At 39.0% G+C, this 23,542-nt stretch overlaps 1 protein-coding gene across 4 annotated transcripts in view; it reads right to left on the reverse strand.

Annotated features, from left to right (window-relative positions):
* Positions 1-802: 802 nt before the first annotated feature.
* Positions 803-23,542, reverse strand: part of LOC125691606 (uncharacterized) — a 206,110-nt gene continuing 183,370 nt past the window's right edge. For all 4 annotated transcript variants that reach the window (XM_048941108.1, XM_048941106.1, XM_048941104.1 and 1 more), the window contains 3 exons: positions 6,044-6,213; positions 5,091-5,621; positions 803-3,309 (listed from right to left, as the gene is read on the reverse strand). The gene's annotated coding sequence lies outside the window, so the exon portion shown is untranslated. The remainder of the gene's footprint in view (positions 3,310-5,090; positions 5,622-6,043; positions 6,214-23,542) is intronic.

Raw genomic sequence — 23,542 nt, forward strand, 5'->3', positions numbered from 1 at the left:
ACTCCCAGGGCTGACTCAGTCCTCACCTCAGGTGATCAATCAGTGCCTCTCCAAACCCAGGTAGGAAAACAAGAAGGACAGAGCAAGACTACAGCCTTTCTCCCATTGAGTCAACAAAGACATTTCTGGTTAAAACATTTTGATGACTGGATCTGTTTCCTGTGGTGCTTGACTAGAATTAAAGGCCACCATTTAAAAAGCATCGAGCATGGTTCATGAAACACACAGTGCATTTACAAATTACAGATACACTCTTCTCAATTTCCATTCTCTCAAAAACCAGTTCTTACACTCCCAGTAACTACACCAAATTTTGTAGCAGATGAGCACCACCAACAGTACAGCAGCATCAGATGCATTACTCACAGCCATTTCATGAGTCACCAATACTGGTTGAAATGATGAAAGAAGAAACAGTAGAAATGTTACCTATCAAGCTTAAAGCTAGAGTACTCAAATGCTGAATGAAATTATGGAAAAATTATAGAGCAATACAGACTTCTATTTGCAAAATGATATTCTAAACATTAAGCAAAAAAGAGTTCTCAACAATCCAGTGAGAAGTAGTAAAATGACATAACTTCAACTTTCCTAATCCCTTCCTACACATTTCCACAGGGCTGAAGAAACTTCCACCTTAAAATAAAATAACATCCTAGTATAAATTCTATTGCATTGTGAAATGTATTTGTGATAAATCAGACTGATCTGATTTAATAGTCTGTGGTGTAGTGGAGCATTTATCTTGAGAAGAGTATCCCCTAAAATGCAACAGCAAATCTGACTCTGTATAAAGTGATTGAAATATTTTCTCTTAGTCCAGATATTACAAACTCCAGATCTATAGCTGACTTGTTTTATGAATCACCTTACTAATACACTGTAGAGACCTACAAAGAACAAAAATTACAGAGCTGTCAAACTCTTCTTATAATTAGTACTTACAGAGCTCTCAACTGTTAGATGACTGCTAGATGCAGGAAATTTCAGTATAAAGAGCTGGTTTCTTCAACATGATTTGCTGGATTCCTTAGGCTTATATTATCATAACAGCTTTAAGTCATTGTATACTGCTGGAGGGTTTGTTTCTGAAGAGGACACTTTGTACAATGCCCTTGAAATATTAAACACAGTGGGTTATTTTGATCACATTAGCATTTATATACACCAGTCAACAGAACAGTTTCACATATGCATGCTTATATTTTATATCTAACAATGAAAAATCAAACTAGAAAAAAGATCCCGCTCTGCATCTTCTGCGTTTGACAGTGTTGAACAAAACCAGAATCTGGCAAGATAATCCACAGAATGCTTTCTCACTTTATGTATCACAGGGTCTTGAGTTCAAACAACCTCCTGTCATGACTGTTACACAGCACTGCTGATAAGGTTCTTTGCTGAGCAAAGTCATCTCTATCAAGCTCGATGAAAAGCACTTGGTCATTATTCTGAATTGTGGTTATTAACATCTTCATTTTCAACATTGCAGTTGTCATTGCCTTGGCCTGTGTAACACTATAACATGTTGGGAAGCACAGCAACAATAACAGGGTAGCAAAGCCCTAGGCTACAGCTGTGGGATACCTTCACCTCCACTACCAGCCCTTAAATGAGGTCTGGGAAGGGCTGGATCCTGGCTCCAACCTTCCAGTCACTCAGCTGCACAGCATGTATGTGAGCTGTCCTGGGTTGGCCCTGCCTTCCCACCAGGTGCTCAATCACTGTTTCAGGCTGTGACTTAGCATTGCTGCTACAGCCTTTCACTGTAAAGTCTCCTGCTGCTGGCCATTTCCTCTGCTTTGAGCTTCCCTTTTCTCTTCTGTAGAGCCTGCCCGTCTACCCTACAGCTCTCTATTTCCAGACAGGTACTGCTACCTATAAAGACCTCAGGAGGATGCTGGATTCTTAGTTTTCCCTTTTGCAGGGCAAAATCCTGAAATCAGTAAACATAAAGCAAAATTGGGACTGTCTTCTCTATCCTAAGTCTCAGATAATAACCATGTTATGCAGTGACTGAATTCAAGGAGATCATTCCAGGACATAACAACATATTGATTTTCTTTGTATCTGCAAGAGGAGCACCATGATAAACAAAGTACTGGCTCTTCTTCCATGCTTTAAGTCAGTGCTACAGGTAGTTTTTATACATGCTTTAAATGAGCCACTCAGCATCGTTAGCAAGATGCGTCCAGCACCCAGAGTGCCACTAGGTACGAGGATACCAGCAAAGGAGAAGGGCTCACCAGGATGCTCACAGGCAAAAGCAGCACACAAGCTGGGGCTTGGAGTTGCCACTGTGCCAACCCGGGCTCCCCATACCCTCAGTGAGCCTGGGAGTTGTGCACCCACCTCCAGGCTGGCTCACACATCTGCAGTCAGGCTATGAAGAACAAGCTTCACATAATTAATCCATTTCTTCAAACAACTCCTTAAGAACATACTTGCGTTACTACAAAAATGTCAGCTAAGAATATGAAAATGAAAAAAAACCTTATTTTCATAACTCGTTCCTTGATAAACTGTTGTTTCCTTTTCATTTATTGTAAGTTAACTGTTCTTGTTGTGTTTGGGATCACTTATTTACTTTACTTTGAGAGCAACGGACTGATGATTAGCTGTTTAAAAAGTAATTTGAATGTCATTATTGTAAATCAAAATTAGAAATTGCGGTACATTTTAGTATGTGTAATCTGGCCCAGATCCAGACTTCACTTGCAGTCATCAGCATGCAACAAATATGATTTAATGGATTAGTCCAGAGTCATACTAAAGACAGAACAGAGTCTCAATCTCCACAGCTGAAATGCTACTTTATATGTGCTCCCAGCAGCACATATCTTTACAGAAAAAGATAAAACAGTTCTTAATTGAATAAAATTAGGTATGTTATGCAATAATTAATTATAATCATTCTTTATTTCAACATGTCATACAGCGTTTTTATTGTTGAAATCTCAAGTATTTTAATCATCAGGAATCACCAAGGCATTGTAAAAACTCTGCAAGTGACTGCCATTCTGTACTATTCTGTATGCTTTGCCTGAAGAGCATATTTTTTTCTCCCTGATCTACGCTAAATTCCATGAAATGAAAGAAATTGTACAACATGATTTCCCTTATGAATTATCGTATTTGCTGTGATTAAATTATAACATGATCTGTTTCTTTTGACAAGCACAATTATTGGTGGCATGCACACCCAAATTGTATTCTGCTTTCTGAAGAAGCACGTCATTATGATCCGTGAAGTCTCCAGCAAAAGGAAAGCACAGAAGTACTTGATAGGTTTTGACTTGCTCTTAGTACCTGTCAGAAAAAATGCAGGTGACCACAAATCACAGCTGGAGAAGAAATGCACAAAAACAACAACAACAACAACAACAACAAAAATCAACAGGAAGTGACACTACAGACTGACAAGTGTAAGGAGACTCTCAAACATCAATATATATGATCTGAACTGGAAACACTTGCAATAAACAAGTAGAAAATGTTCCAGATAGACATTCTGGTCCATAGTTAAGGTAATATCTATATGTAATCTGTACCCTTAAAGGATGCTGTTTTCTATGTTCATGTCTGTTTTACAAGCTCTCTTAAAAGAAACATACGCTTCATAATTGTCCAATTCCTTTCCTCACCCAGCCTATGGAATATTAGATTTAATACATCTGAGCATGGTAATACATCTACATTCTCCTGTGTGCTCCACAACGTGATCCTGGTAACACAGGACCAACCCACATCCCTATTGTTCAAGTTGCATCAACTCTGTCCATACTACACAATGTCTAGAGTGTACAGTGACAATGACTATTCTATAGTGTGTCTTCAGTAAATATATAGGGGCAGCATACAGCGTGTTCTGTGCTCAAATCCCCTCTACACTGGGCAGCTAACACATTTTATTTGTGTTTCCACACCACATTCAAGGCAGCCTTTTTAAATCACTCATGACCTGAGCACAGCCTGATTTCTGATCTGAGCTTCCCACTGTTGCTGCTTGTCTAGAAAAATCTCAGCAGGGATAGCAGCAAGCAGTCAGCAAATGGATCCTGCCTTCTTGGAGGTGATCCTAGGCTTAAGAAAACCTCCATAGAAAGTGCTTTCACTTTTCAAAAGCTTTAGAATGAACTTAGTCTTTCAGCAATGAGACTTAGGAAATCCTTCTTACGAAGGAATCAAACTCCTGAGGCCACCATGGAAACGAGTTGTTTTGAAACTTGTAATTTGACTTTATTTACCAGCATAGGATACCTGTATCCTACATATAATATCCATTCACCACCAAATTGCTTTTCTACAGAGCAAGCTAATATATCAAATAGTGTAATTGGCTGCAGTATGTAAGAATGCCTTAGATAAATGTCTCATTCCCATTCTGGGTGCCCCAGAACAATCAGGAATGGTACTTGGCTTCTCAGGTGAAATCCTGGCTCTGCTGAAGCCAAAGAAAGCCTTGCATTTCACTAGAACTAACTTTCTGTGCTGAGACTACCTGGCACATTTGGCACTTCTGTAGCTGGTCTCTGAATTAGTTTACGATTCTTGTGACATTTTCAAGCCTTCACTTAGTTGGTTGTTTCCTTTTTTTTTGTAAATTTAAAAAAAAAAAACAACTACAAAATGCAAATCACATACACACACACACACACAACACGCACAGAGAGCAAATAAAACATCGGCAGCAACCAACCAGCCAATAAATAAATAAATAGAATCAACACAGATCCAGAGCTAATTAGAATTAGGTTTGTTCACAGAGATGTGTCTTGTCCCACTCAGTAGGTTTTGAGGGAGCTGAATGTTTCTCTGTCTCCTGAGCAGTGCCTCCACAGTCAGTAGGGCTCTCTACCACAATGGAGTTGTTGGAGACTCAGAGGAATAATACACATCCATTTATGAAGTGCATTCTTAACAACTAAGACTTGGAGGTAAAATTGGCTAATTTCCTAGTTACGATTAATAAGCCTTACAGGACAATATTAGGCAATGGCTACTACAAAGAGTAAAAAAAAAATTAAAAAGATAAAGAGAAAATATTAAAAATGGGGAAAGATAGGCATGTCATGATGTTAGGTGCTGACCTTCTGTAGTGCTTGGTCCCGGAGGTTGTGTTGTTCAGTGGACGATGACTAACGATGAGCATTACTCATAGTCCAACGCAGTCGGGCCTGCTCTTTTGGAGTGACAGCTTCTGGCTTTGGGATCTCAGCAAGACTCCTGTCTTCCAGGCCTTGAAAATTTAAGTCAGCAGGTAGGAGAAAGCAGGAAGACTCAGCTTGTATCTTGCCTTCGAAGGATAAAATGGTATCATCCCCCAATCTCCTGTATCAAGCTGCTTTCGTTTTCTCCCAGGCCAAGTCTTTAGTCAACAAACCACTCCTGGGTGCTCCCATTCAAAGGCAAACAACTTCAAAGAGATGCTTTCAAATGCAGTTGTCCCAAAGTGAAGGTGATTGGCTCATGCTGATTTAAGACACTCCCTACCAATCTCAGACAAGGTCGTGTAGAAAAGAAAGATTTCCAAATACTTCTTGAATCTTCTGTATTATACTCCATCTTCATACTCATAGTTGACACCTAACAATTTAAATCTCTTCCCAGAAATGGCATATCTGTACAGGACAGAAAATAAAATGCATATATTTTTATTTTGTTTTATTCACAGCAGTTTCAGGCTTTTACTGGGCTATCATTGCAGAAACACAGCCATTAACAGACCTCATATTTTTATTGTGAAGTCATTCATGCTTTATCTACAGACATAAGCCTTGCTACACAGATAGCAAAGACTGGCTCGCCTTTTCTCCTCCATGAAAGCATTTCACAACTACTTTAAAGAACATAAACAAAATTAAAAAAAAAAAACACATACACATACACATATCAAAGATTGACTGAAAGAGAAATGTCATATGGAACAAAAAATACCAGAGTGCACTTCGTATCAAATGCATAGTAAAAGACAATGCGGGAAGAGGGTGAGAGGTAATGGAAAAGGACAATATACAACAAGAAATACAAGGAAGTTTCTTACATGTTCACTTTGCCTCTTTGATGAATCGTATACACCATTCTGTGTCTGGAGAAGATGAGAAGTTTCAGGAGACCTGTGAAAAACGCAGAGGGAGCTTCTGGGAGAAGAACAGCAGCTGTGGAACATGGAGATAAATCCAGGGACATCTACAGAAAGTTTCCATCCTGCTCCTGGATAAATCAGAAGGATTTCTGCTTTCAAAGGCCACAGAACTCATATTTCTGCTTGCTACTTAGGAAACATGGATGAAGGTCAGCCATGAGAAACTTGTACATAAGAGGAGAGATAGGAACAGGTAAATTTCAAATGAGGGAATGCTTAAATAAAGCACTGTCGTTCCACACAAATACAAGTGCAAGCACTATTGCAAGAAACAAAGTTATTTCTTTTAATTCAAGTACCTTTGAAAGAATGTAAAATAAGGAAATGTGATCAAAATTCTACAGTGTAAAAGAAATCTTTTAAAGGAGAGTGCAAAGGGAATTGGAGATAACTGAACCTCAGCCAGGCTGAAGCTAAAAAGAAATAGGGCAGCAGAGACCAATTTTATCAAGTAATATTGAATAATCAAGGGGAGAAGCAATGAAAATTTTTGTAAAACTTGGACAGTCTAAAAATGGAAAGGAATTAGAGGCCCCCATGTGAATCAGAATCAATCTGAAGAAAGTAGCAGACTGTTTTTGTGTTGTAAGAAAGGGAGATAAACACACAGCAATCTCGTTGCAGTAAGACCTTGGATTCTATTTTGCATACCTAGTTCTCTAAGAGACAGTACATTAAGAGGCTGTGGCTTTCCCACCTTCCAAGCAGCACTTTGTCATAAGTTTAGAAGTGTTTTTGAATATGCTTTAAGATCTGCAGTCTTCGAATCTCTTTCCTCTGTACATAATACGTTTTCTTTCCTTGCTATGCTTGTTTGTCAGCATCAAAATATTTTCCTTAAAGATCTGAATTCGCCTCCCTATTTGGATCCAGCATGTGTCAGACCACACACCCCAGGAAGCCCGATTCGTGTCTCACACTCATCATTTGGTCCATTTTATGTTTAAGATAAAAAGTACTGTAAGATCCCATGAAGAAACATTTGTTCATGTTTCACTGAGACAGTTTTTGCCTTATTTATATGCTTCCCATTGTTTTGAAAATGGAAAAGATAAAACAGTAACTTTTCCACTGTATATTCCCATATGTACCTCTGCTGCCTTAGGAATACAATCTCCCAGATTCCCTGCAGCAAAAGACTGAGCCTATGTGTCACATCTGTGTTGTTGCACTCTATAAATTGATTATTCCTCTTGCTTTGGCACACAGCTGAAAATAAATGAAGGATTTTATATCTTTCCTAAATTGTGCTGTTGACTGTAACAGTAGCGAGCAGCAATTCCTTCCAACAGCTCAACAGGAGTCCCTCACAGATTTCTAGATATATTAGTTATATATATATTTCTAGATATATTAGATATAGATATTTTCTAGATATTTATTAAGCAAAGTAAATAGAGGAAAACATATACAGTATTTAACAACAGTCCTTCAGGAGTGCAGGCAATCATTGTCTTGATTTGGATTGGTGTCTTATTTGCTTTTTAAGGATTTTTTTTTTCTTTTCTATTTCTGTGTAATTATTCCAGCAAGGGCAAAGTGTAAGGAGAGGATTTTACAAGATTTGTGATGGTCCAAAGTCCCACTGTCAACTGTCATAGCCTTATGAGATTTACAGTAATCAGAAGTTAGATGCAATCCTACGGAGGAAGCTGCAACTATGAATTATCCAGTACAGCATTTATGCTGCAATTTTTGGAATTCTTTTAGACACCTGGGAGCTCAAGCCATGGAGCTCCCACTGCATAAAGATGGGGACTTGGAACTTACTTTGACCTTTTCACATGAGGAGCAGGATGAGCAGGATGCATCAAATGTGTTTAAACAAACACACAAACAAACAAACAGTTTAGCTGATAAAATATAAATTATGGTTCTGAAAATGCTCATTATTGAATCTGAAGATCTACCCAGTAGAAATTCCTGTTCAAAAATGATAAGCAACACAGACAAGTAGGATCAGCAATAAATGTTTTCTTGCTAAACCTCCCTAGCACAGAACTTGGACAGCAAGTTCAGAAGGCAAATGGTAAGTAGAAAATTAAATTTCAAAGAAGTAATGGCATATTCTTAACTTGATGCTGCACAGAATACAGTGTAGGACAAGACTGTAGTAAACAAGATCAGAACCTTTATGTTTTTTCTTTTTTCTTTTCCTTGGCTAAAAGTTTTAGGTGCCTTCAAAGCAAACAGCCAAGAGCAGCTCTTCAGGGCTGGAGCTATGTGTGGCATTAACAATTCTATCAAGATTTACTGCCTATTATTAATAAAAAACATTAATTCACCATAGAATCCTATTGCTTTCTGTACTATAAAAGCTAGCTATCATCATCCTGACCTGGTTAGATGACCATCCAGCCCTAAAGATGAAACTACTAAAAATGCAAATGGAGGATTGGAGATTGAGATAAAGAAATGGCAGATTTATTAAGCAATTACTATATATTTTGCCTTTAGATGACTAAAGAGGATTGATGGACTGCTGCATACCATATTCCATGGTATAATACATCTAGCAATTGTAGTGCAGAGACAGAGGTGGAAATGGGTCTGAAAAGATTAGTCACATATTAAAATAGACATAGCACAATGTCTAGCTATACACTGCTAAGAGACTGAAAGGAAATGAAGAGAGAAATGAAGAAAGTTTTTTGACAGAAATAAAAAGATTAAAATATTACAGTATCAGACCTATTCATGGAAATAGCCACAGAGAAGACCCTGGTCACTTTATCTGGACTGACAAAACTATCATGACGATCTCTCAAATCAGAGCCAGGAAAACAAAATCAATCTTTTTGGAGAGTAAGGCTCCTAGCACTGCCTGAAATAGCACAGTAAAGAGGGTATTTGCAATGTAGGTGATATGCAAAAAATCAGAAACCTCATGGGTCAGCATGGTGTATACTTACTTGCTACTGAGGCAGATTTGGGTACATGCACTGACCTCTAGCCTCTGATACCAAAACTGTTTGCTTTTGAAAGTCCTGCGACTGGAGAGCAAACACATTCGTACCATATCCTGCCTTAAAGGGGAAGCAGAAATGAAGAAAGCTCTTAGCTAGATTTTCTTTTGCCTTGAACTGTCAGTATTGATTTTGCCATCCTATTATTTTCATTGTGAAGTAAATGGAGGTTAGGGGCATTTTAACAGTAGAAGATCAGGTCATGTAAGTTAAGACCTTCTCCGTCAGAAAATAATGCCTCTCCCACTAATAGTAGAAGATAGCCTTTTCAGAGAGTGTTCTTAGAGGAATAATGTCATTTTCACACTACACAAATAAGCTCGGTGTATCTGTAAAGTAGCTGAAGGACGACAGATTGCTATTATGCAGCACACGGTTATTGTCTAGTTAATTTAATACCAGCTCTCAGCATATAGGATGTATGGAAAACATCACAGTGAATGATGGTCTTGAAAAACATGCTTTGACGGTGCTAAGTGATAAAGATCTCTTAACTAGCTTAATGGGTATCTTTTTAAGATGCTACATGCAGCAAGCATGTGAAAACATCATACACTTTGTTTTTTCAGAAGAATTTGTTAAGAGCCTACTCTGAGGATCATCTAACAAAAAATTAAAGAAAGAAGCAAGCAAAATGAAGAAACTCAGGCCAAATACACACTCATGAGAGCACAACAGCAGAGCTGAAGTGAACAGAAGCCACTGTCTGGACGGGGGGACGACCCACGCATCTACCTGAGGAAGCAAAGGAGCTCTGAGTGCTCAGAGCAGGGAATACCTGGTTTTCTGCGAAGCACAGGGATTCTACAATGGACAACCTCTTGTGCTCACAGACAGGGAGGTGAAGGATGAGCAGAAATGAATTAAGAAGGGCGACACAGATGACCAATGAACAAGAATAACAAGATTTACTTCCCCTCGGATGCTAAGCACAAGTGAGCTGGGGATCTGAGTCAAGGTCTAAACCCTGCCTGGTTTCAGGGACTGTCCTCCCAGGGCTTGATGGATCATCAGGGCTCTGCACAGAGCCACACCACACCTGCCAAAGATGGGTTTATAAGATCAAGTAAATTTCTTAGAGAATACATATTTAAAAAACCAAAGCAAAAGAAAAATACGAAATCCCACAGCTTGATGCTTGTGCTATAATTATATTCAAATTTCAGTACCTTTAGATTAATGATTGTCAAAGTAAGACAAGTTGTATTTCAAATGCACTGAATGCACTGGAAAGGTTTTACATTTCACATCCTTTCAGAGAAATGTTCTTGGATTTATTTTAGCCTATTAGGGAATGGGGACAACTGCTGGGCAAGAGACAGGATTCACATAAGAAGCAGAGAGATGACGGCGTGAGCAAGATGGCATTACCACAGTAAGCAGTGGAGTAAGTAGATTTTAGTGAGAAGAGGATTTGAACAAGGAATAAACTGGGTGAGAAGGATCAGAACTTCCTGGCTGCACGGTTTCTTCCAGAAACCCTACTGAACAAGGTCAGTATTTTCAAGTCAAAAAGCTTGCAGAAGTGCATGAAAATCAAAGCTTCCAATACCTCGTTTTGAACTAATTTATGCACGCTGTTAACTATACAGGTGGACATGCCATCTATCAGGCCCTGCATTATGAGGGTTAGGATATGTGTAATGAACAAAGACAAGGACATTCACAAGACAGAAGCTACTCTTATGAACACAGGAGTTAAATGGCATCACGCAGAGCTGGATTCTGCTGCTGCATCTGATGCAGGACACATCTGTGTAGCACAATGCGACACTGTGCACAGATACTTAAGCTGGATGACATCAAGCTCCACTGAAGCTAAACAAAACAGTTCCTTGTGAGCCAAAGTGGGAATGACATACTAATGCAGATCTGCTGGCTTAGGTATTTAAGCGACTGGAGACATAACTGTAGAGCAGTGCTCTAATGTGAAGTGTAAAGCATCTCTGCTGTAATGTTTGACTAGTCCTTTAAATTAAGCTCCATGATCAGTTAGCAATATATATATATAACACATCAACATTCATCCTGAGACTGGGTGTCTGAGTTGCAGAGTCACAACTGTGACTAAAGCTCACTAGAACTGTGTTTTCAATGCATACAATTTGCCATGCTAACACGGAAAGAAGAATAAACAAAAAGTCAGAAGCTGCTTCAGGGGGAAATAATCCTGATGCTTTCCAGCATCTCAGGTATTCTATCTGTAAAATGGAACTAAAGAAAAAATACCCCTTTTCTCACACTTGTGAAAATTACAGTTCGTGCACCCGGATATGACAATGAAAGTTCACAGATAAGCCTACAGAGGAACTGTTTTTGAATCTGCAGTAGTGCTAGAACAGTGAACAGTGGATAAAACTGAGCACCTTATACTGTGCTTGAAGGCTAAAGGTTGCAAGTACTGGATGTGGGTCTTGCACTTTCTGCACAGTGAAAAAGCAGTAATCAGCTTAACTTCACTGCAACTTGCATCCTCAAAATAGCAGTGTTGAAAATATGCTGGCATCAACTTCTTTTGAGTACTTCACTTGGCAATCCCAGTGATAATGTTAAATTCTCACAAGAAGACTCCATGTTAGGCTTTGACAAATGCAGAAAAGCCAGTCTGCTTCATTACACATTTCTATCATACTCTTTTCCTCATTCTATACCCTTGTATTTTCCAAAAAGGAAAATATTTTCCTATTATGTCCAAAATAGGTCAATAACCCAGATACATAAATTATCAGCGCAAGCTTCCCCTTCTAGGAAAGTTCTGACAGAAGAGGCTCTGATGACGAAGATCCAGCTTCCACACACAACCAGGCCTGAGGAAGTTTTATCACCACTGCCTGAGAAAGCAGTCGTACTGCCACAGCTTCATGTTTATGCTTGGGAGCAAGTTAAAAAGACAAATCAATTCCTATCAAACTTTCAGTCCAATAGATTCCTACTACAAAGAGACAACAATATGATTATGACAAGACAGCTGGATGAGCTTATGGCCATCAGTCAATTATAATGCTAGGATTCCCTTACTCCCTGACAGATGACTCTGCTTTTGCAATCAGCTTAATCACATGAAAATTATAACCTCATCACCCATCAGTATCAATTGTGCATGATGCCAGATCTGTTTGAAGAAATAATTAGTTTCTGTGCTGCTGTACTGGGATTCCCCAGATTGAGCACATTAAATGGAAAGTATGTACATGTGTGCAAAAACAAATGATGTAAAATCATAACCACTTGGGAGCTGAAGTGCACAATAACTAGAAATAATTGAGCAGTGCCATATATCCAGATATTTTAATTACCCTCCTGGCAATCTATCAATCACAGAAAACGTATGCTTCCTCCTCATTATTTCACAGGAAGATGAAGAAAAAAAAAACCACCTTTTTTTCCCCCTCCTTCCCCCAAGGAAAAGTTTTATCTGTTAAACTTTACTTCAGGAAATGAAATTGGTTTTTAGGCCTAGGATTACAGCAGAGGGACCCATCTAGATTCCCAGAGGAATGTTCTGCTTGGATGACAGCTCTGTCCACTAAAACATGATGTAAACATCAAAGAACACAAGCCTCTGTTCATCTGCTCCCTGGCAAGTCTGGAGTAGGAAGGAGAGTCACCATGACCAGCACTGCAAGGAGCACACCTAGGTTCTGTGAAGGACCTCTGAAGGATGTAACAGCACCTGACCTAGATCCTGCATCTCTGTCAGCTTTCAGGAAGTCAGGTGGCAGCTGTGTGGGTGTACCAAGTGAGAACTGAGGTAAGCGCTTGGTCAGATAAGGAGGGGATCCTGTTTGATTTGGGAAGTTTGGGTGGAAGGAGACAGCTGAAGGGGGCTTTCTAAACTGCAACAGGGGCTAGAAAATGCTCTAAGTTTCATTTTAATGTTCAGGTCTTTCTACCTTCTTCTTGAGAAGACTTTTAGATGCCTATGTATTATTGAGAGCTAGTGAGACAGAAGGCTAGAGTCACCAAGGTACTTTTCTCTTTATTGTTCTTTACATTGCTCAGTGTGATATTATTTTTGCCAAGTACCACTGAGAGGTATTTTTATAGCAGAGATCATATTGACATTATATGAGGAAAAATACAATGTTACATGAGTTTTATGATCCCAGCAGAAAGAGAAGTTAAGTATTCTTTTGGACCCTCGCAGCCATCTAAACTGGATAAAAGTATTAAATCCAGTGATTAGTTTACAGTGTCTCTCACTTCTTCTCTGCATACATAATCACTTTTTTGAGAAGCAATAGAAGTTATTTCCTTTTTTCTAAACATCTTTTGTTCATTATTATTTGGTTGGACTAAGGAAAAAAGGATTTGTAAATTGCAGTTGTTCTTTCAAGTACAGCCGTGTTAATTACACAAGCAAAAATATGAAAATAACATACTTTAGTTTTTTTTTAAACACACACAAAAGCACACTTTTTTCTTTATAGAAGCTTTCTTATCTGCATTCTGAGCACATAACAGCAGTCCATTGCTGCCTCCAGACTTTATCTTAAATAGTATGTAAATGTTGGTAGTGCACACTTTGGAATATAAACCAAGGTGTGCACCTAGGAAGTGGCAGTACAGCATGACTCCAGTCCTGTGTAAGCCTCACCACTGTTCTGTGATGCCACTTTAGTGCTAGAGCCCTGCTACTCCTAATTGTGGAACTGTGAGAGTGCAGACTAATATAAGACGTATAATTTTTGTTTCCTTTTCTTACTCCTTCTGCTGTTGGAGAGAAACTACTGCATTGAAATGTTAACTCTGAAGTAGATAAATAAGTAGGACATCCATTTAAGCGTTAAGTCTCAAGCATTTCCTACATTTGTGGCTAGTGGTACAACTTTTAGAAGAAAGGAAAAGATATCAGATCTTCCTCCTGCAACTGAATGTATGACAGAAGGCAAACTTTGCTCTGCAAGTATCCACAAGCTTGCACAGTCAGGAAAAGCAAAAGACCCAGCACGAGTAGTTTTTGAACACCGTGCAGAAAGTGAAGTCTGCTTATGGAAAATTTATTAGGTATGAAAAAATGTACAGAGACAGTAGGGAAGGGAAGAAAGCAAACTGGTCAACTACCTGCCCAATTCAAATCTCTCCGTCTTTCCATTGGAACCAAATTTCCATTCAGTTTGCCACCCCGTAATTTTCCACAGAAAACAAATACTCTCTTTTTCCTCTGCAAGGCCCTCAGTAGCTGCAGGCTCCCTCCTGGAAGCTGAAGGAGGATGCCTGCTCAGCAGCAGATCCCTGAGATACTCACCCCAGGAGCAACCTCTGACCAAACAAATGAGCTGCACAGAGCCTCACTAACATTGCCTTTATAGTCATCAAAGTCATCAAAACTTTACATACTTTCAGATGGAGGCAACTGCGCATCAAAATGTTTTGGCTGCACCAAGGAGACAACAGCTGATGTCTGCAGGATACGAAATTAAGATGGCTTGGATGTACAGACAACTTTGGTAGACCCCTCACGTATTTAAGTGTTTTGCAGTGCTGACAGGCAGAAACACAACAACTGCTGCTGTCGGTAACAGCAGGACACATGCAGACAAGACCCTCTGGCAGCTCCGGAGCACTTGACTGTCACACGGCTGTGGTTCCCCAGCAGCATGACAGCTAGCAGACAGGTTGTGCTGGGAGGTGAAGGGCGGTACGTCCACTGCTAATGTGTTAAGTATATCCCAAGGGTTAATGCTCCCCATTTAGAGATGCTACAGGAGCTCCAGCCCTTACTGCAGCTGCCAGGTGGTCACAGAATTTTCCCTCCTAATGTGCTAGATGTCAAAGGGAGGGCAGCTTCCATTCCTTCAGCTTCTATTGCTGCTTTGAGCAAAGCCTTCTGTACATTGGCATGGTGAAATAAGGAACAATTTCACTCCGCGACTGCAGGACGCAATTTAAATGCATGCCTACCACTGAGAATAAATTATCTGGAAAAGTGACTGGAGGTCCTTAGGGCTATCCTGTTTATCATTACTTCTTTTTGTTCTGTATCACCTAGATTTCGGCTTTTGTTTTATTTATTCTGCCGACTGAATTTTGTTTGCATCTAGTTCTGAAATTTTGCCACGATTGTCCTTGTTACAGAATCTATACTCTTCAATAACATAAAATGTCTGAGGCCAGAAAACAAAGCATTCTGAAATAGAGGAGATTACCTTTCCACACGGTGTATTGCAATGCACATTCACATTCAGGGACTATCATGCCCAGTTAAGCATCTAATTATGTTGATCAATGCCCTTGTGCCTTTAAATACATGTGTCTGGAGTGAGGTCGGATTGTGCCTTTTATTTAGCTACACAATTATTGATTTCTTAAAAAGATTTCATGCATTGTATGTGATCTTTCTTTCCACTTTCCTATTTTCTTAAGTACCTCTACTAATATTTCTATTTTCCCACATATCGAATATTGAGATCATTTACATGCAGAGAATAACTGAGTGCTCAGCTAAGTGCCCAGTAACGCAGGCAAACACACAGTCCTGGATACCTTTGAAATAACTCTATTGCTAAGTAACAGGCTTTATGTTTGTAAATTACTGATCTGATAAAATTATAGTACCGCTATGCATTTCTCTGTGTTTTCAAGTCATTCCTGGTAGGCTCTTAGGAAGAAACCAATGACTAAGGTATGACATATTCCAAAATACTTGGATGTATATTGTCAAGAAAGAGTAACTTCCATGGTGGCGACTTCATTTTATTGTAGGAGAGCAAATTAAGGCAAACACTTTTATTTCTGATGAGATCTTGTCATGGTTTTATGTCATGGCTGAACTGTCGCATTTTTCTATATTGTGTATTTAATGTTTAGTTAACTTTAAAAGTACTTTCTATTCTAAATCTTGTATTTTGAGAAGTGGTTGTTTCTTTGGACTTCAGCTTCAAAGCAGAGCTGTATTTCATTCATTTTGAAAACAGAAAAATCTGCTAAGCAATGTTGCTTCTAAACACTTAGACATCCTGAAGTGAGATGTCTTGCATATAAAAGCTCACACTTGGTTATGTTGATCTGAATATACCTCTAGTAGTGCCTTTATCACAGCTTGACAGTTTCAGAAGGCATCCATTTTATGTTTTACGTGCAAAGGTCAAATGCTACACCACTCAAGCCAGCCAATACGCACAATGCACACAACGGCTGATCTCTACTAAATTCATTAGGAGTTTTATGAATCCATAATAATTTAAAGAAAACCATTTATATCGATAATCGCAAACAAATATTGTGCTAACAGTATTAAATTGCATTGTAAGCCAACTGCTTAGAAATACTTCCCACTACAAACATGATGCAAATAGTCACACAACAGAGTCAAGGCGTCTTTTTTAACGTGATAAAACTGTATTTCATGAAGAATGTGTTTCACTATGATCAACAGAGACTGCTGGTGAGTTAAAATATATATATGCACACACATATAATATTAGATAATATATAAAATAAAATATTATATATGAGATAGATAGATAGATATGACTTCAAACTTGCTCAGTGTAACAATCCTCAGAGGGAAAATCTACACTATAAAATTGCTATAAGAAACATATACCCTATGGAATACCATTTGGATGTACTAGATGGTAAATACGCAACACGGCTACGGATCCAAAACAGAGCTAGTCACTCATTTAAAATAAACAGTTCAACGCAGTCTTCTCCCATGACACATTAAATATGACGGGCAGAAGTGGCAGGGTGCTAATTACTCTAGTGACGCGATCCATTTTCTAAATAGTGAAAGCATCAATAATTCATCAGGAGTGGCTGCTAAAAAATTTTATGTCTGACAATCCATGCTCAGAAAATACAAAGATAATCTTTGGTGTCTACTAGTTGGCATTCAGAGTCTTCCTTTTCATTATAAAATATAAATGCATTGTTCCTACTTGAGGCAGTTTAGTTTATGAAAGATGGCAGATGTATAATGTGTGTAGCTTTGATTGTTTGAGGTAGGAAGGCAGAGCCCAGCAGACAGAAATGCAGATGTCAAATACTTAATGAAAATGAGTTTTACAAATACGTTTAATAAAGTCTGAATGGTTTCTGCTAATAGTAGCAGCCCAATTACACGCAAGTGAGCACAGCTAACTAAATATAAAAATACAAAATAATCAGGTGGTTTTGCTGACTCCATGTTATACTTCCAGTTAAGAAAAATCCCTTGCTTATTTAAAGAGCTTAATTTGGCTGCATCAACACTTCATGAAGAGAACATTAACGGCCTCTAATTCAAAGTATGCTGCAGAAATGAAAAGGTAATGTTATCTTTGCTGACGTGAATTTCTAACTTATTTCTGTCCATTGCTCCAGAAATACAAATAAACGATAAAAGCCTATTTAGCATTGGCAGAAAATAATAAGCAGATATATATTGTTTGAATGGGGGAAGTTAGAAGGGCGTTGCTGCATCTCTGAAAAAAAAAATAAAAAACAGAATATAAGTATCTGTATGAACTCCAGCTCCAAAGAAAAGCCCCATGGTTCAGCTATTCACAGGTATTTAGGTACTCAAGTCCAGTTCTAGTAAGTACGTTCTCTTAAATCAGTGACAATTAGATGTTCAAACAGAAATTGGATTCTTAAATGGCTTTATGGATATGGGCCTGTGTCCTACACTGGAACAGGTTAAAAGCTGCACTTAGAATGTAAGTGGGTCGTAATCTAACAGTCCAACTACAACAAAATGGATTTAGCAATGCTATTTCTCTCCTTAACTGCTCAAACAAAATTTTAATGAAGATCTTATGAAACAATCTCACCATACACAAACTGCTTAAGCCCTCAAATCCTTGAATCATCAATATTTCAGTCCCCAGGATTTTTCTCACCATAAGCCAACAGCGAAAGCTCTATGTTGTTTTCTCAGTCCCTGATGTAAACCTTTATTAAAAATTTAGATTGATCCCTAAAAAGATGCTTCACTTTTGAGCATTCTTCCCTCTGAGAACCAGTAATTGAATTTGATCAAGTTAATATTTGTAAGATAGCTGCTGAGACTACACTTGAACTGCTCGTGTGGTATTCTTGCATTGTTTCTAAAATTTCTGTGGCATTATCAGAAACAATGCATTTCTCATGAGAATCACTGTAATACACTTAATCTTAGATAGCTCAGATTAATTTCTGTCCCAAACACGAGCTTCCTATCTGCAATGAGTAACAATCAGTCCAAGGCTAAACATTTCATAGTACTACTAGTGATCTGAAATGATCCAGTTTTAGGCTTGAAAAGGAACTTATTTTCTCTAACTTAACCATACATATCTTTGGGAGAGCTTAAACTAAAATTCAGGACATGATGCAATTATTCACTTCTCTTTGAGAAAAAAAGAACAAATATTTCATTTTCTAAGAGTGGGCCAGGAAAATCCAGAAACGTTTTCTCAACTGAGAACTTTACTCAGAACAGCTTATATGAGAAGATGTTGATCTTGTAACACTCATCTGCCATGCAGCCAAAACCTAAATGGACTCTGTGCATATCAAAAACTGTATCTGTGAACTCAACCAGAAGAACAGTTCTCAAGGAACTGTCAATCATGCCAGGAAAGCCACTGGAAATATCTTTCCAAACTCAGCTTGTAAGATGAGATAAAATACGCTCACAAAAGAATATATAACTCCTCAACTAAAATTAATGTACCTAATTTTATTCCAAGTAAACCATTCTCAAAATTCTCAAAATTTAAAGAAATTAATTCATATATTTTGTATAGAGAAGATAGTTCACCATAAACTCCCACCAGAAATGCCCGACCTCTACAATCAAAGGCTGATTTCAATCATTTACTTTCTGTCTGAATCATCCAAGGTTTATTAAATACTGTGATCAAGAGTCAAGTCAACCAGCTCTTATAATTCCTTTTCTCTGAAAAATCCATTTTCTTTTTTTTTTCTTTTTTTTTCCATTCACTGAATCCACGTCTGGGAAAAATAAAGATTCATGCTTTCAGATATATATATTTTTAAATTTAATTTTCTTGAGAACCATATGATATCCTTCCCATACTCCGTTTTGCTGGCAGTCTCATCTTTAACTATTAGGTATTATGTTGGGAAGGCTAAATATCTATGCCAATAGGGGGAAAAAAAAAAGAAAAGAAAAAAAGGACAGCCTCATCTGAATAGAAAATGCAGAGATGAAAAATAAGAAAAGATGCCCACTGAAGCACTTGCTGTAATCCTATTACCTCTAACAAAGTAAGCAAGGCCAGGAAACGATAGGTCACCCAAGAATGCTAGTAGATACCAGCATGTGGTAGCTTTTGAGACTACTGACTGCTTGCAGGGCAAGACTAATCCATGTCCCCAGCTAGTGCTGGGACAAAAACATTTCTGCAGGTACCAGCATCTACACAGAAAACATGAATTCTCACTGTGGTTGATTCAAGAACTCCAAGATTTTTTACAGAGAAGTCCAGTATTTCCAAAGTCAGGCAAAAATGATCAAGAGCGGAAACAGTGGAATACAATAACAAGACACAAAAATGTCATATCAAATGAACTGTTTCATTGTGACAGAATTATGCTGTATTTTTGTGGATATTTATACTGTGTGGAATTATGTTGATATGTCTGCATATTACCTATATCTAAAGGTACCTGGATTTTAACTGAAAATACCATAATGTTCCAAAAAAAAAAAAGGATTCCATTTTTTACCCTTGAAAAAAAGTCTATATAGACTCCAAGATTAGTAATCCAAACGTTAGGAATGCCAGACTCTGTCCTGCACTCATTTTAATGGAAGGCTTCTGTAAGCACAGCTTGCAATTCAGACTTAACTCACAATAATTTCCAGAAGGCATCTCCTAGTTTGCATCAGCCCAAACCCACCATCACCTAGCATACTACCCACTGCTGCCTCAAGCTCTTCTAGCACAGGTTTCTTACTCTGTACTGGTCATTACTTTGCACTGTTACTGAAGTCTAGATAACTTTTAAATTATCTTTAATGTTCTTTTCTCAATTTGCAGATGAAACCCATTGTGCCTGCTCAAAGTCCTGTTTACTTGGATATTTTTTAAGATATTTATTACTTACTGAACATGAATTTAATATGCAACAAGTTAACTGAAAAGTTCCTAGCGTCCAATTACCAGCTATTATACAGTTTGAAGGCTTATCTAAAGAATTTTTGAAAATTATTTTCCCCCCTGCAGTAGTTAAAACATTTACTGTGTAAATATCTGCCTTTTATTCATCAGCAGGTGGTTAAATCTTTGCTTTTGTGATAACTCTAAAGGTCATCTTCATCAGGCAGCATTAAAGAAAATAATATTTCACAGATGTTTGTTTCCATAGCAGAGTAGAAAGGAGCCATCAGAATGTTACTGTGATTTTGTTACCTTTGGGGAGCTTTTATTATTTAGCTGTCATCATTAAAAATTGAAAGCAGTGGATTGGCGAGGCAAGATTAAACAGAGTTCCTACCCCTACTTTTATAATAAAACAATTTTAAAAAGAAAGGAAGAGAGGGGTGGGGGAAGGGGGAGAGAAGAGTAGGATTTAAAGAACGTGAAGAGATAAAAGCCACATATGAGGCCTTTTTAGGATTTTCCATTTTTATTCGAGACTGGATTTCTTATTCATTTCAAACACTATACTTGCAAACAATTGGTAGGGACTACTCTATGCTGGCCAGTGAAAGATACTACTAAGAAGAGTATACCCAAAACCTTAACCTTTCTCAGGTTTAGACACTGATTTATAGGATGCAGAAAGGGCGCCTCTGAGCGATTAGGTTTCTCAACCTACACACTTAACCGTATTCCCTATTAAAGTAACTCAAACAAAAGAGAACATAAAACAAACAGCTCTATTCACTATCTCACCTTTGTGTGTTCTGCAGTTCAGTAGATAAAAAATTCACAGAGAAAGCCAGAAATGTGAGTTTAGCTAGAAGAGCCGGGAAGGAACAGAATCTGCTGGTAAGGTCCTGAACAGTGTTCTAAGCCTTAACTTCCTTCTAGGCAGGTCCAGATAGAAGCAAGTCATGCGTGGTATATTTCAGAGCTCTCTGCTGAGCTCTGTACTGTTAAATGGCTTCATTAATGACTTGGGCAACGTGATAGTGTACCTTCAGTAATTTCATAGACAATACAAAACAGGAGGTGTAGCTGATAAACCAGAATGTAATGCCTCTCACGGAAGCCAGGACAGGCAGGTGAAATAGGCTGACAGAATCCTCATGAAGCTCAAAGAGGGAAATGGTTTGGGACAATCCCAAACACAAAAACAGGATGGCAAAGAATGGATTAAGAGTAGCCCTGAGGAAAAGGAATTTGAGGTGTTGGTTGGTGAGAAGTTTAACATGAACTGGTAGTGTGTGCTTGCAGCTCGGAAAGCCAACTGTGCCCTGGACTGCATCAAAAGCAGTGTGACCAGAGGAAGGAGGAGATGACTGTCCCCATCTACTTTGCTCTTATAAGGCCTCACCTGCAGCACTTCACTCAGGAGTTCAGTGTTGCACATGTAATTTCACAAAATTTTTCTCCTGTAGGGCTGCTTCTATTTTGGCCTCAATTTCTTATTTGCAATATATGGTCAAAGTCATATCTTCATACTCCTTAGGAATGCTGCAACTTCAATACACTGAAGGTTGAAGCTTTCAAATATTATATAGATACAGACCTGTAAATAAAACTATAATTTATATTTATAAACACAGTTAGGGGAATAATCATACAATTATCTTTGAAGTCCACTTTAAAAAATATGGTATTACATAGAATCATAGAATGGCCTGGGTTGAAAAGGACCACAGTGCTCATCCAGTTCCAACCCCCTGCTGTGTGCAGGGTCACCAACCAGCAGACCAGGCTGCCCAGAGCCACATCCAGCCTGGCCTTGAATGCCTCCAGGGATGGGGCATCCACAGCCTCCTTGGGCAACCTGTTCCAGTGCATCACTGCCCTCTCAGTGAAAAACTTCCTCCTAATATCCAACCTAAACTTCTCCTGTCTTAGTTTAAAACCATTCCCACTTGTCCTATCACTATCCACCCTCGTAATCAGCTGCTCCCGTCCTGTTTATATGCTCCCTTCAAGCACTGAGTGAGGTCTCCCCAGAGCCTTCTCTTCTCTGAGCTAAACAAGCCCAGTTCCGTCAACCTTTCCTCATCGGAGAGGTGCTCCAGCCCTCTAATTATTTTAACAGCCCTCCTCTGGACCCGCTCCAACAGCTCCATGTCTTTCTTGTGCTGGGAGCCCCAGGCCTGGACACAGCACTGCAGATGGGGCCTCACAAGAGCCGAGTAGAGGGGGACGATCACCTCCCTGTCCATGCTGGCTGCCCCTTTTTTAATGCAGCCTGGAAGGCCAACTGTGTTCTGGGCTGCAAGCACACACTGCTGGCTCATGCCCAGCTTCTTGCCTACCAGGACCCCCAAGTCCTTCTCTGCAGGGCTGCTCTCAAGGAGATCTTCTCAGAATGTTTCCTCCAATTTATCTCCTGCCCGCTCATATGCTCAACTTTTGAGAATGCAAAACAGGATGAACAGACCTCTCTCATTTATCTTCTTCCTTCCAGATTTGCCAGTTCTGTTCTTTCATTTTTAAACGAATCACAGAAAATGGAATGTTGCGGGGCTAACAGGTCAATGGTCAATATCATTGCTCCTTATTATCACGTGTTCCCAAAGTGTGGAAGCAGGACTGAAGAACTTTAAAAAGCGTTCCTAAAAAAAAAAACACACTACAAATCTATAGCTGCATCTGGATCAAGAGCAGAGCCTCTCATGAACTTACATGTCTCAGACTCTGAAAGCCTTTCAAGCTGAATAAATTCCTGTCTGTGGAACAGGCAGACTATTATGCAGCAGAATGCAACATGGCAATTATATGCAATTGAATTAAGATTAGAGAGCCATATCTAGTGTGCTTACAGTAATGTGGAACAACTTTTTTCTGGAACAGACAGAAATGAAAGACAGTCTAGAATGGTCTAATGTCTGCTGGTACCTCCTCCTTGGGAACTTGTTCCTTCCCCAGGAATAGCTTCTGCCTGGCAAGAACCAGGCACAGCCTGCTGCTGCTCCCAGGAAGCTGCTTATGTTTTTGAAGCCCAAGAGCAATCATTTGGGGTTCTTGGCTACATCTTTACTGAATAAGATTATCTGCTTTCCTGCCTGCATTCCTTCATAACATGCAGGGTATATAAAAAGCAAGATACATGCTGTTTCTGAATGCTAATATCCAGTGGAAATCTGAGTCAGCAATGTGCTCCATGCCTGCTGAGCTTATTTCAGACTACAGACAGATACTGCAGACAGCGTGACAGAAACTGCAGTCTGGGAGTCTGACCTGAATTCCCACATGAGTGGGGCAAACCTTATCAGTGCAGTCAGCATCAGGAAGAAACTTTCCACAGTGAGGATGGTTAGGCTCTGGAACAGGCTGCCCAGAGAAGCTATGGCTGTCCTATCCCTGGA

This window comes from Lagopus muta, chromosome 4 (genome assembly GCF_023343835.1).
Source record: "Lagopus muta isolate bLagMut1 chromosome 4, bLagMut1 primary, whole genome shotgun sequence".
NCBI lineage: Eukaryota > Metazoa > Chordata > Aves > Galliformes > Phasianidae > Lagopus > Lagopus muta.